General features: G+C 42.3%; 1 long non-coding RNA gene across 1 annotated transcript in view; it reads left to right on the top strand.

The window, feature by feature from the left end:
• The window catches only part of LOC117519582, an 18,608-nt gene extending 4,034 nt beyond the window's left edge, over positions 1–14,574 (top strand). The window contains exons 2-4 of the long non-coding RNA XR_004563356.1: positions 12,790–12,923; positions 13,021–13,153; positions 14,544–14,574. This is a non-coding gene — a long non-coding RNA (uncharacterized LOC117519582). The remainder of the gene's footprint in view (positions 1–12,789; positions 12,924–13,020; positions 13,154–14,543) is intronic.
• Positions 14,575–15,183: the final 609 nt, after the last annotated feature.

The raw sequence follows: 15,183 nt of genomic DNA, 5'->3' as shown, positions 1-15,183 counted from the left end.
AAAAAGAAAACAAACGCAGTGATCCTGACATTTACTTTGACTTGTGTTTCTTTGCACACAGGATGAACCCAACATATTTCATGTTGTGTGGTCAACTTCATTTCATTTGTCAGCAGATCTCCCACTGCAGAGTCTTGGCCCTGGATGATGACACCGGTCTAAATATGAAGCAACCAGGCCTGATCACCCTCAGCTGTTGGCAGAAATCCTGTGTCATCCAAATGGAACCGATCACCGCCGATCACACCAGAGGGTGAACCAGGGCCACCATTGGCACTGGTGCGTCAACCCAGTCTGACCACACTGTCACCGTCTCTGTCTAAGGTCAGTCCCATCATCAGGTCACTGACGATGACCTGACGATTTCCACGTAGGCATTTCTGCAGGGGCCCAAATGTCCGTCACACTGTGGTACGTCACAACTGGTGAGTGAATCCACCTGCACAGCACATGATCAACATGCAGCTGCCCCACTGTCATGTTTGACTATAAGCTGTGTGTGTTTTTCAGGCAACACCTGCATGTGGCTGCAGTTTCATTTTCGGGTGGCCAGAACCACCTCAGGATTTGTACCATCAACATGTGAGTATCCACTGACTTGCAGAATCAATGTATACTCTGACTGCAGAGAAGCTGAGTGAGGTTTTGGAGCGTCTGAGGTTGTGATTCCTCCTGGGTCAAGACTAAGAGCTCTGACGTTTTGTGAGATTTGAAAGCTCAATAGGGTGAATGGAGTGAAATTTGTGTCATTATTAATACGTGCAAATGCACAGAGGGTGCTCGACACATATTCCTTGATTTGCACAACATGAACAAATGATGATTTGAGAGTTGAACATGTGCAAATTGTATGCAAGACAATAGGATCATAATAATTAATTAAACAACTGTCAATTATCCACCTTATTCCGAGCCCCCATGAGGCTTTGCGTTAATTATGGGTGAGACTTCCGGTAAGAACCGGAACAGGCATTTGTTTACATGTTAACTGTTCGCGTAAACCGACTTTCTACGAGTCTTAGAGACGTAAACAGCAGCTGTCACACCTCAAACAAGGCAACATTATAATCCCGTTGTCTACAAATATAGAGCGGTGGGAGGACGACATGAAGAAGTAGCCTAACATACGGGAGCATTTTCAGCTCCTTTCTCAGCTCTCACTCCGGACGAGAGGCAAAGAACAATCATTAAAGCTCTGAGGCACATCAGGAACTGCACAGGAATAAGGTCAGACCCATTCTGCTAAAAGAGTTTTTTTGACACAACTTATTTCCCTTAAGACAGACGTAGACTCCAGCAGAAGCCTTAAAGTCCCACATCACTGAGCCTGGGTTTGAGTTTCAGCATCAGGTGAAATAAACAGCAGGTGTTCATGCAGCGCAGGTCAAAGCAGATCTCCAGGTGGGTAACTTTATTATAATCTATGAACTAATGGGACAGAATACATGTGAGCTTTCATTAAAATAACCTCTAAACCATATTTTTGCATCCCTCTGGGTCCAGTTGACATGATGTGCCTGCAGCTGGACACCAACTGAGCACGTCATCAACGTGCACACACGTCATGTGACAACATGAACATGTTCTGCATTACCTGTGCTGTGGCTCTCCTTTAGCTGTATGTGTGGCAAGATGAAGCAGACATTGTCCCACACCCGCTTCCTCCTGACCAGTAGCTTTTTGGGGTCAACCTCCCCGTGCACTCAGACCCAGGTCACAGTGGGTCATGTTCCTGACTTGGGTCCGTAGGGTGTTCATCTTGCGTTGATGTTGTGTTGGATGTGTTTTTCTGAAACAACAAAAATACACATTGAGCACATCACATGTGCTTACACAGGTCACAGCCAAGTGGTAAACTTCAATGGCGTCTTCAGATGAAGATGCCACTTCAATGGAAATTACATGGAGACACACAGGGACAATTTATTCGGTGCGCTGTTAAAGGGATTAATAATGAAACTGGAAAAATGTTCGTTGGAGCTACAGAGCGAGTGTGTGAGGCCGACACGTAGAACAGCGCACACACACTGACAATAAAAAGGTGAGGCGCGCCTCCGCTGACAGTGTGACACACTGAACACAGGAAGCCTGTTAAGAAGCTCTGCAGCTCTGCATCAAGCAAGAAGAAAAAACACATTAATAATAACAATAACTAGAGACATTCATCACGAAATGCCCCATGCACAGTATTATTTTCCTTGCAAAGTGCTGTAATATGTACTTGTATGGGGTGGGTATTTGGTTGAAGCCTTATGTGTTTGAAAACTGGGACATACAATGAAAAAATTGGAGATTGGCATAACATTTATTTAGAGGATGTGACAAACAGTGACCATAAAAAGTCGGTCACGGTTGCCAGCCTTCAAAACAAATGCAACCACTGGTGATCTTGAAGCGGAGGTCAAGGTCCCCGGCCTTCGAATCCATGTGAAGTACTCCTCCAAAGCATGTACCCACCAAGTATGAAGTTTCTACAAGCAAAAGGTGCTGAGCTACATTGTGGCAAAGGATTTGACAGTTGTGACCATTGGTGACCTTGAAAAGTAGGTCAAGGTCACTGGCCTTCGAACCCATGCAAAGTACTCCTCCAAGGCATGTACCCACCAAATATGAAGTTTTTGTGAGCAATAGGTGCCGAGCTACGTTGCGGCGAACAAATTGCGGCCAGACAGACGGACGGATGCTTGGACGGACGGACGAACAACCCGGATGCTATATGCCCCGCCTCGTGGCGCAAGCGTTGCGCGGGGCATAAAAATATATTTGAATGCCCACATGCCCAAATGTATCTGAGCTGGTTTTCGTTCTGAACAATTACACGAATAAACTTTTTTAACCCAAGCAGACCCCCCCCCCCCCATGGCTCACATTTGCACACAACATATGATTTGAACATTGATGGAATGAAAATGTTTCCTATTAACAGAAACAAATTCATCATGTGATGTCGTCTTTATAGTAATATGTGTGTAGTTCGTAGTTCCGATTACATTCAGGAAACCGGCTCTTGCTGCAAAATGCGCTGTAATGTTGGAATGTACCTGGATGATATTTGGATGATTGCATTCCGTCCCCTGAATAATCCTTCCAGTTCTCCGGTTTCTTGAGTTCTCCTGGTGTCGTTGTGAGCGGAAACAAAGTTACCAACAATCACTTTGTTTATCCCGCTGCATCTTCATGCTGCGTTCAGGGAAATGCAGTAATTTTTAAATAAGCTCTAAACACACAAAAAAACACAAACAAATGTGCTGACGCAGCGGTTCAACCTCATGCTGCAGCTCCATAAACTCTGCACGGAGGACTGCTGGGTCCTGGTCCTGGTCCTGGACCTGGACCTGGTCCTGGTCCTTCTGTCCAGCCTGAAGACATCGCTGTCTGTTCTGGATGATGTGCTGCAGCAGGAACTATAACAGGTTGGCAAGTTGTTTGGAAACTTCTCACTGAGATGTCTCAAAAATGGATGCATGGAAACTTGCGCTGAAAAATGTCTGCAGGACAACAGCTAAAGATGCTTCTTAAAACTATCAGCAAAGGAGGTCTGTATGTATATACATGTATATATTTGGACACTATTAAGTGAATGCAGCCTTGAATGTTTTAAACATTGAATTTACGAGTTATCATGAACGCAGCATAAGTGTGAATATTTACAGCTTCCACAGCACGTGTGGAAACATTTCATTTTTACTGGCAATGAATTTTTCTGACTATCTCAGCAAGGAAGCAAGCTGTGTGTGTGTGTGTGTGTGTGTGTCTGAATAAATGAAAGGAAGACATTTTGTCATTACATTTAGATTTGCTGTATGAGTGCTCTGTGTTCTTCACCCTCTTTCTCCACATGGCCTCTCACTCTCTCCTCTGTCCCTGCTGTGAGTGAGTGCTGCCAGGGTAAGCATTTATGTCACAGACAGGAGTGGGGTGTCATCCAGCGCCCTAGGGTGCAGGGCCAGTGTTTAGTCATCATGCTGTCAATGGGCCTGTCACCCCGGCAGCATGCATTCCAAACGCAGGCTGCAGTGTGCTGCATCAGCTTTGTGGCATGACGCAGTCAGTCCAATATCCTGTGCGCCACAGCTGCCAATCCTGTGCAATGCCTTTGATATCTCAGACAGAGAGACAAAGAGTAGAATCAGTAGGCCGGAAAACTACACCTAAGGTATAATTCACCGGCAGTAAATTGACAGGAAAGCAGAGAAAATACTAAGGCGATTGTTGGCCTCTAGCCCTAAGCTTCACTAACAGACCCAGAATTTAGAAAAAGTTGAGGCCAAGAACTGTACCATGACTAATAAAATTAATTTAAAAGAATAGGAAGCATATTTCCATACTATGCCAGTATGCTAGCCATACAAGAGGGAGAATAAATGCGTCTTAAGGCTGGACACAAATGTCTATACAGAATCTGACTGCTTTATCTCCGCAGGGAGATCATTCCACAAAACAGGTGCACGATAAGAAAATGCTCTGTAGTTGTGTGGACCTTTTATTCACCCTAGGGACACAAAGTAGTCCTGCACCCAGAGAATGCAGAGCCCATGCCAGTACGTAGGGTTTAATTACGTTAGCTAAGTAGGGAGGTGCTTGTCCATGAATACAGTAAAACACACATATAATGGATTCAGGTGTCACGTCACTAAACCATCCATACAAGCAATCAACGATCCGACTATCAATGCTAACAGATTCAGAACCTTCTATCTACTGATCCTCTGACCTTTCCCATTGTTTTGTTGCCAAATCAAACAAGTCATACAGGTTACATTCTGTGGGGACTGTTTCAGCTGCTGCACCTTCCCCTGACTCTGACATATTTTCTCCTTCTCCTGTATCTGATACACTCTCTTGATCTCTTGTATCGGATGTACTTTCACCTTCTCTTGTATCCGACCTTCTCTCACTATCTGTGCTACATTCTAGACCTGCTCTAGGTGCCAACGAACCACTACTCATTGGAATTATACTTTCACTTCATTGTCTTTCAGCCAGTCTTTGTGATCTTCTCTCTCCTTGGTGCTCTCAAGGCTGTTTAGCTTCCAGTGGTATAGAGGTGTCACTGTACCTTTTCGATGCATGCAGCTGTCTAGCTTCCAGTGGTAGGGAGGTGTTGCCATCCCTTTCAGGTGCGCTTGCTGTCTTCCCTGGATCACTTGCACTGCAGCAATGGTTTAGATGGAACCAAAGTCTCTTACCCTCTACTGTCAGCGCATTTGGGGTAGCTAATATCACCTTAAAGGGTCCCTGTCCTCTTCATTTGTCTCGCTTTCATTTGAACACCTTAATGTAGACCCAGTCTCCAGGTTCAACTGTCTTCAGTTCCTCTGGGATGTCATCGTCCTTGTCCTCCTGCACTGCTTTCACCTGTTGAAACACAGCCTTATGTATTTGTACTAAATGTCATAGATAGCAGGTTAGTTCTCTTTCACATTGTTCAAGTGGTGGCCCTTCATATGAGATAAGGGACTGGCATTGGTCTCCCCTTTAGTGCCTTGTGAGGTGTTAGATGTGTTAGTTAGCTTGCGTACACAACATTAAAGCTCATGGCAAAGCATCCACCCACTTAATTTGTATCGACTATCTGCTACAATTTTTGCCAGGTTGGCCTTCCATGTACCATTTTCTCTCTCTACGGTGCCCTGTGACTGTGGGTGGTACACACATCCAAACTTTTGTTTGATTCATAACATTTTTAGAGCAATTTTTATTGTATCAGCTACAAATGAAGATCCATTATTGGAACTGATAGTGTCTGGCAACCCAATAACAGCGGCCAAAGTCAGCGCGGTATGTCCCGGCTACATTGCGGGAAACACTCGCAACACGCAACTCAATCTTTAAAACACACCAGAGGTCCGTGGACTAACACAGACCTTAACGGCAACGAGCCAAGACACCCAAATGGTCGTGGAGCAGGAAGTCGGAAAAACACAGAACGGAGCGGCCAAGTCATTGCGATATGTCCTGGCTTGGTTGCACGAAACTAATGCAACATGCAGCTCAATCTGAAAAATTTGGTATAACATCATTTCCATAATCTTCCTTTATAAATCATTGGTTGTTTGGATCAGCAATTTCAAAAATACAACCCCAATTCCAGTGGGACGATGTGTGAAATGTAAATAAAAACAGAATACATTGATTTGCAAATCATCTTCAACCTATATTCAATTGAATACACCACAAAGACAAGATATTTAATGTTCAAACTAATAAACTTGGTTTTTGTGCAAATATTTTGCTCATTTTGAAATAGATGCCTACAACACGTTTCAAAAAAGCTGGGACAGTGGTATGTTTACCACTGTGTTACATCACCTTTCCTTCTAACAACACTCAATAAGCATTTGGGAACTGAGGACACTAATTGTGAGTGTTATGATTAGGTATAAAAGGAACATCCCCAAAAGGCTCAGCCATTCACAAGCAAAGATGGGGTGAGGATCACCACTTTGTGAACAACTGTGTGAAAAAATTGTCCAGCAGTTTAAGAACAATGTTTCTCAACATTCAGTTGCAAAGAATTTAGGGATTCCATCATTTACAGTCCATAATATAATCAGAAGATTCAGAGAATCTGGAGAACTTTTTACACGTAAGCGGCAAGGCCGAAAAACCAACATTGAATGCCTGTGACCTTTGATCCCTCAGGTGGCACTGCATTAAAAACTGACATTGTGTAAAGGATCTTACCGCATGGGCTCAGGAACACTTCAGAAAATCATTGTCAGTTAACACAGTTCGTCACTACATCTACAAGTGCAAGTTAAAACTCTACCATGCAAAGGAAAAGCCATACATCAACAGCATCCAGAAACACCGCCGCCTTCTCTGGGCCCGAGCTCATTTGAAATGGACAGGCGCAAAGTGGAAAAGTGTGCTGTGGTCTGATAAGTCCACATTTCAAATTGTTGTTGGAAAACATGGATATCATGTCCTCCGGACAAAAGACAAGAAAGACCATCCAGATTGTTACCAGCGCAATGTTCAAAAGCCAGCATCTGTGATGGTATGGGGTGTGTTAATGCCCATGGCATGGGCAACTTTGGGACACAGGTGCTAACCCTTACCTCCCACAGCCCAAACCCTATGCAGGAGACCTGTGTAAATACAGAACATTTCTTATCCAATATTCACTGCTATTTCAGCAGCAACCCTTTATGTTTTCCTCAGACTGCTAAGATAATCTACATCATGAGGCTGTTAATGTGACGACAGACTGGAGTGGGCCACCACAGTGTGTCAACATGAAACATCTTTTAGTTCATCCTACATCAATTTCTTGGTCAAAGTGAAAAACCCCCTCCACTATCCTGTTCAGGGAACAGATGCTAGAACTTGTCTCATATATGCAAAAGGTTGCATCTCACTGGGCTGAGACTGGTGGAGAGTAGGTGGAGACGCAGTCACGCCAAAACAGGTGAACAGCCGAGAACTTTTTCATGTGGAACGAATCTTGCTTCTAACACGTTCATGCCTGGTTGCCAACTGTCAGCTGAGTGCCGCCTGGAGAGGTGTAGAAAATAAAGCCACAAATCTTTAGTAGTCCACACGTACATCACACGCAAAAGTCGAGCAGCACTGGTGTGCCCTTTGCAGGTGCAAGGATTTGCGCACGAATGTTGCACAGCATTCTCATGGATGTTAAACACCACTGGCATGACTGGCACATTTGCACACACGGTATTCAGGATGGAAGTGGATGGTTGTCTACAGCCACCCTGTGAAAATTCCCCCAACTTTAGGCAGAAAGAGTGTAGCCTATTCCAGCAGTCATAGGGCGTGAGGCGGGGTACATCCTGGATAGGACGCCAGTCTGTCGCAGAGCCACATACAGACAGACAAATGCATTCACACCAGCACGCACACCTACAGACAAAGTTTTCAGTCCACCTAACCCGCATGTCTGTGAATGTGGGAGGAAGCCGGAGCACCCAGAGGGAACTCAAGCAAACAATGGGGGAACACACAAACTACACACAGAAAGGCCACAGGTGGGAATCGATCCAATGACCTTCTTGCTGTGAGGCAACGGTGTTTTATATTTTCTTTTTTCTGAGGACCGGAGGACAGCCACTCATGGACTTGCAGATCGATGTCCCTGACCTGCGTCTTATGAATGTTATTGTCCCAGTGGTCCCATTGTCCTCCTGGGAATCAAACTACAATTCTCAGATTGCTGGGGCTCCGTGATCTTTTGGAAGCCTCTTAAATGCACATGCAGGCTCCATGATCCTTTGGAAGTGCTCCAATAAAAATAAAAGAATGAATCCATAGTGCTGGCATAGTCCTCAAACCCCACACAGGTGACATCCAGCACGCTGTACATGCGTGCATGGGGACTGTTCGTGGACCGGCAGCATTAAACACATTTCTGCTCCAGTCCTCAGAAAAAAGAAAATATAAAACAAAGTAGAAGCACTCAGAGAGTGCAAACCTCCACCAAGGCCATAGGGTCACTGACCCTAAAGAGATACCCTCCTGGCACAGTGATCTATTCAACAGTTCAGTGTTACAACCAAAACTATGATACATACACTTTTCTTTCCTGTATATTTGACATCCTTGATCATGAAAACATAACACTAGAACTTGGAATCACTTTTATGTCTTTATTAGTTGAAAAGTTATTGTATAAAAACGATTTTTCGGTAATGGCGGTTTTCTTCTGGATCTAGCTCCATAACATTTGAAGCTACATCAAATCTGATGACACCTTACTGAATCAGTACAGATTGAGCTACAGTCTGGTGTTAGTTGTGCATCTGTAGCTTCATTTGTCACCTCACACTGACACATTTTCTATTTTCCCTATATTTTTGCATATTCTGGATCACCAGATCCGAAAATACAACAGAGACCCTGGACTGTTGAACAACTGAAGTCGTACATCAAGCAAGAATGGGAAAGAATTCTACCTACAAAGCTTCAACAATTAATGTCCTCAGTTCCCAAACGCTTATTGAGTGTTGTTAGAAGGAAAGGTGATGTAACACAGTGGTAAACACAGCTGTCCCAGCTTTTTTGAAACGTGTTGCAGGCATCCATTTAAAAAGTGAGCAAATACTTCTACAAAAACAATAAAGTTTATCAGTTTGAACATTAAATATCTTGTCTTTGTGGTGTATTCAATTGAATATAAGTTGAAGAGGATTTGCAAATCATTGTATTCTGTTTTTATTTGCATTTGACACAATGTCCCAACTTCATTGGAATTGGGGTTGTATACTCAACAAAAATATAAACGCAACACTTTTGGTTTTGCTCCCATTTTGTATGAGATGAACTCAAAGATCTAAAACCTTTTCCACATACACAATATCACCATTTTCCTCAAATATTGTTCACAAACCAGTCTAAATCTGTGATAGTGAGCACTTCTCCTTTGCTGAGATAATCCATCCCACCTCACAGGAGTGCCATATCAAGATGCTGATTAGACACCATGATTAGTACACAGGTGTGCCTTAGACTGCCAACAATAAAAGGCCACTCTGAAAGGTGCAGTTTTGTTTTATTGGGGGGGATACCAGTCAGTATCTGGTGTGACCACCATTTGCCTCATGCAGTGCAACACATCTCCTTCGCATAGAGTTGATCAGGTTGTCAATTGTGGCCTGTGGAATGTTGGTCCACTCCTCTTCAATGGTTGTGCGAACTTGCGACGACGAACTGGAGTCAGGTCGAGACCCCGATGAGGACGACGAGCATGCAGATGAGCTTCCCTGAGACGGTTTCTGACAGTTTGTGCAGAAATTCTTTGGTTATGCAAACCGATTGTTTCAGCAGCTCTCCGAGTAGCTGGTCTCAGACAATCTTGGAGGTGAACATGCTGGATGTGGAGGTCCTGGGCTGGTGTGGTTACACGTGGTCTGCGGATGTGAGGCTGGTTGGATGTACTGCCAAATTCTCTGAAACGCCTTTGGAGACGGCTTATGGTAGAGAAATGAACATTCAATACACGAGCAACAGCTCTGGTTGACATTCCTGCTGTCAGCATGCCAATTGCACGCTCCCTCAAATCTTGCGACATCTGTGGCATTGTGCTGTGTGACAAAACTGCACCTTTCAGAGTGGCCTTTTATTGTGGGCAGTCTAAGGCACACCTGTGCACTAATCATGGTGTCTAATCAGCATCTTGGTATGGCACACCTGTGAGGTGGGATGGATTATCTCAGCAAAGGAGAAGTGCTCACTATCACAGATTTAGACTGGTTTGTGAACAATATTTGAGGGAAATGGTGATATTGTGTATGTGGAAAAAGTTTTAGATCTTTGAGTTCATCTCATACAAAATGGGAGCAAAACCAAAAGTGTTGCGTTTATATTGTATATCATGTAGCAGACAAACAGTTAAATTAAGTTTATAAGATTACAGAAAACATGCAATAATTCTTTAAAAAAAAAATTAGGCAGCTGCATAAATTTGGGCACTCCAATAGAAAAAATACATCAATATTTAGTAGGTCCTCCTTTTGCAGAAATAACAGCCTCTAAACGCTTCCTATAGCTTCCAGTGAGAGTCTGGATTCTGGTTGACAGTATTTTGGACCGTTCTTCTTTACAAAACATCTCAGGTTTGTTGGTTTCAGAGCATGGACAGCCCGCTTAAAATTACACCACAGATTTTCAATAATATTCAGGTTTGGGGACTGAGATGGCCATTCCAGAATGTTGTACTTGTTCCCCTGCATGAATGCCTTAGTAGATTTTGAGCAGTGTTTAGGGCTGTTGTCTTGTTCAAAGATCCAGCCCCGGTGCAACTTCAACTTTGTCACTGATTCATGAACATTGTTCTCAAGAATCTGCTGATATTGACTGGAATCCATGTGAACCTCAACTTTAATAAGATTCCCAGTACCTGCACTGGCCACACAGCCACACAGCATGATGGAACCACCTCCAAATTTTACTGTAGGTAGCAAGTGTTCTTCTTGGAATGCTTTTTCAGTCATGCATACCACCCCTTGTTATGTCCAAATAACACAATTTTCGTTTCATCAGTCCACAGCACCTCATTCCAAAATAAAGCTGGCTTGTCCAAATGTGCTTTAGCATACCTCAAGTGACTCTGTTTGTGGCATGTACACAGAAAAGGCTTCCTCTGCATTACAGCATCATACAGCATTTCTTTGTGCAAAGTGCGCTGTATAGTGGAACAGTGCACAGAGACACTATCTGCAGCAAGATCATGTTGTAGGTCTTTGGAGCAGGTCTGTGGGTTGACTATGACTGTTCTCACCATCCTTCGCTTCAGCTTATCTGAGATTTTTCTTGGCCTACCACTTCAGGCCTTAATTAGTACTGTGCCTGCGGTCTTCCATTTCCTCACTATGTTCCTCACAGTGGAAACTGACAGCTGAAATCTCTGAGGTTGCTTTTTGTATCCTTCCCCTAAACCATGATGTTGAACAATATTTGTTTTCAGATCATTTGAGAGTTGTTTGGAGGCTCCCATGTTGCCACTCATTAGAAGAGATGCAAAGAGGGGAAACATTTGCAAATGGCCACCTTAAATACCCTTTCTCATGATTGGATTCACCTGTGTAAGGAGGTCAAGGGTCATTGAGCTTACCAAACCAATTTTGTGTTTCGATAATTGGTGCTAAATGTATTCAGATCAATAAAATGACAAGGGTGCTCAAAATTTATGCACCTGCCCAATTTTGTTTAAATAATTATTGCACACTTTCTGTAAATACTATAAACTTCATTTCACTTCTCAAATATCAGTGTGTTTGTCTGCTATATGATTTATTTAACTGAAATTTCTGATCCAGACATCAACTCAATCAATCAACTCTTTTCTTATATAGCGCCAAATCACAACAAACAGCTGCCCCAAGGCGCTCCACATTGCAAGGCAAGGCCATACAATAATTATGAAAAACCCCAACGGTCAAAACAACCCCCTATGAGCAAGCACTTGGCCACAGTGGGAAGGAAAAACTCCCTTTTAACAGGAAGAAACCTCCAGCAGAACCAGGCTCAGGGAGGGGCAGTCTTCTGCTGAGACTGGTTGGGGCTGAGGGAGAGAGCCAGGAAAAAGAGATCGATCACTAATGATTAAATGCAGATTTAATCATCCAATGATTTATAAAGGAAAATCATGAAAATTATCAGTGGTGCCCAAACTTTTGCATACAACTGTATAAATGTTAGATTGTGTTGGATTCAGACATAAATCAAGCGATTTCTCCATAATGACCTGGGCAGATTCTCAGCCAGTCATTCAGATACCACTAATGAATCAGCAGATAAAAAAGGTCTCCTTACCTCTGAGAATTTAGGGCACGCTTGTGGGTCTGAAGACATGCTTGTTACCCCCCCCCCCCCTAGACGGATCAGAGCTCCCTTCAACTCGAACTCCTGTCCCAGCATGAGGTGCCAATAAATATCATGCAGACTGTTTGTTGTTAGCACGTCGCTTGTCTTTGGTAAAAGTTTCACCATACTATCACTTCATATGATTGCTTTTATACCTCAACTGCATTCTTTTTCGAAGAGTGGTCCGTGGGCCACTGGTGGTCTGTGAGTGACACCTAGTGGCCCATGACTATTTTGATGAAATATCACTTTTTAAATTACTATAATATTCTATTTTAAGTATTCTAATTGAAATGACTCCAAAGCCTCATACTAGTATACTGTTCTGCTATACTGTTGTTGTGTCGTGGAAAGTAGATCCATTGCATTTGGATATTTGGTGGGTTAGGTCATCTGAGAGGGTGTTTGTTTTTTGTTGTTGTTTAAGTGGTTCTTGGTTTGAAAAAAAACTGCTCTGCTGCACAATAGATGGCACTGAAGAGGATCAAGGTGCAGAGTCTGAACATCATGACAGCATCTTTAGTCATCTGGAAGAGCTCCGCTTCAACCTGGAGCAACAAATGGGCTTTGAGAAGTTCGTTGAAGCCTACAATAAAATTAAGGTATTGTGCACAAAACAGTCAAAAGCTACAGGATAAAATACATTGCTCATATTGTCTTTCTTTTCTTTCTTTTTTTTTTTCCTGTGGGACTTCTAAGGCAATACATGAAGATGAAGATGAAAATATCGACCTGGGTTCCAGTATGGTCTTAAGCATTTTGGGAACTGAGCACCAGCATCTGTATCCCAACATCCTTCATCTGGTGATGGCAGACGGTGCATACCAAGAAGGTCAGTTTTGGAGTTAAGTTTTGTAATTTTGTTGTATTTAGCTGCGTCTGTACTAAAATATGTGTTTTATTTCTAGTAAATTTAAACAAAAATTGTAACAATTTTAAATAACACTGTGCAAAAGAAGAACACAAGAAAAAATGGCTGTAATACGCATCATTGTATTGATGAGCATGGCGTGCTCAACCAGTCGATCGTCGGCTAAGTTCCTGTTGATTGCATGACCGTGCTTCTGTAACGGACAGTGCTGCTATAATGGATTGATGCAGAAGGTGGCAGCACTGCACCAATAATAATAATAATAATAATAATAATAATAATAATAATAATAATAATAATAATTCTTCTTCGGTGCAGGATGCAGAGGAGAAAAAAATGAAAACAAGAAAAAAAATGTTTTTGAAGCAACATAACAGTTTAAAGAGCCAAAATAAGTTGCACTGTGCACACAAACAGTACATAAACAGTTCAAAAGCACAAATAAGCCTAGGACTAGCCTGTAACAACACAACAACAAACAACTCAAAATTCCACAACACTTAATTAAAGTTGGACAAGTTGTTCCCTACCTTAGCTGGACTTCTGGCACTGAGAGGAGGCAAGAAGTAAGAAAGGCTAAATCCAAAAGCTGTGCATATTTAACATGGTTTGAACATTTCAGAAATCCTTTAATTTCAGGCAGCAATTTAGAAAACCGTTCCGGAAATTTACCTCTGCTGACCCACCTAAAGTCTGTGTGCTGCAGTCCTCCAGTTGCACATGAAGTAACGCAAAATAAATAAATAAATAGCTTGTATTTAGGGACTCAGTAGCACATGTGCACACTACAGTGTGTACTGTTAATTAACCTTTAGATTCCAAAAATATGCACGATGGACAAATAAACATGTATTGGACAAAATATTGGATGTTATTTGATGCAGTCTGGACAAAGGGAATTGTCAGATGGGCATGGTATTTTATTATGATTTTATATTATTTTGTTTAGTAAGTAGATTGCAGGGTAAACTGTATGAATTATTGTTGTTTTTATTATTATTAACAAATGCATGAACCAACATTTCTCGAGAAAATGTGAAATTTTGACTTACTGGGTGCATTGTTGAGAAATGTTGATTTCTCAGAATGCAAAAGATGGAGAACCACACACTACTTTTTCTGTGCCCGGATTAAAGCTTATCAATCGCCCCGTAAGTCATACCAGAGTATACAGTAAGTCATGGTACCTCCTAAAGTAGTAAAAAACAAACCCTGCGACTTATACTCTGGAAAATATGGTAAAAGTAGTGTGTGTGTTTGAGTTTCTGGGGTTGTGGGTTTAGTCTCCTCAATGTGACTGAATGATATCAGTAAATAAGATGGCCTTCCTCTCCCTTCTTTCCTCTTGTAGATAATGATGAATAGTGGTTTTGTTTAGTGGAGCTGCTGGAACCTGAGACAATCGAAGCTATTTGATGTCTTCCTATGATGCACATCATGGACAGAAGGATCTATGCATGAAGTGTTGGAACATGCTTCAATCTGCATGATGAGTACCACTGAGGCCATCATTTGTGCTCCATCAGCAGCTGACACTACTGTTCATTCAAAAGTGCACTGTCAAATACACATTTTATTCACCAGTTAACATTTATGTCAAATATTTGTTGTGATAAATTAATGCTTATATTGTTGAATAGTAGCATAAACACAAATTCAGTTTGTTTGAGGTTTGGTTCAAATTCATTTTGGTACTACATTTCATTTTTACAATATTTCAGCTCTGGTCCTCTCAGGAAATCACTACAAACTCCAAAACAGAAACCATATGTGCAGTGCTTTCTCTGAAACTACTGAACCTCATTTTCTCACGACCTATTTCACAGAACATTTTCACACAATTTTGACATATTTCCTGACAATTTATTGAATTCCAGTTCACATTAAGATGCACTTTTCTGCTCTGCTACTGGGTTCATCTTCAGTTTCCCACAACAATATGAACCAGTCATGGATCCAACAAATGTGTTGCATCAAGCTGTTACCAACCA

The sequence above is a fragment of the Thalassophryne amazonica genome, chromosome 10, assembly GCF_902500255.1.
Source record: "Thalassophryne amazonica chromosome 10, fThaAma1.1, whole genome shotgun sequence".
NCBI classification, from domain to species: domain Eukaryota; kingdom Metazoa; phylum Chordata; class Actinopteri; order Batrachoidiformes; family Batrachoididae; genus Thalassophryne; species Thalassophryne amazonica.
Note: the sequence above shows the minus strand (reverse complement) of the source record. Positions and strands in the feature narration are given on the sequence as shown.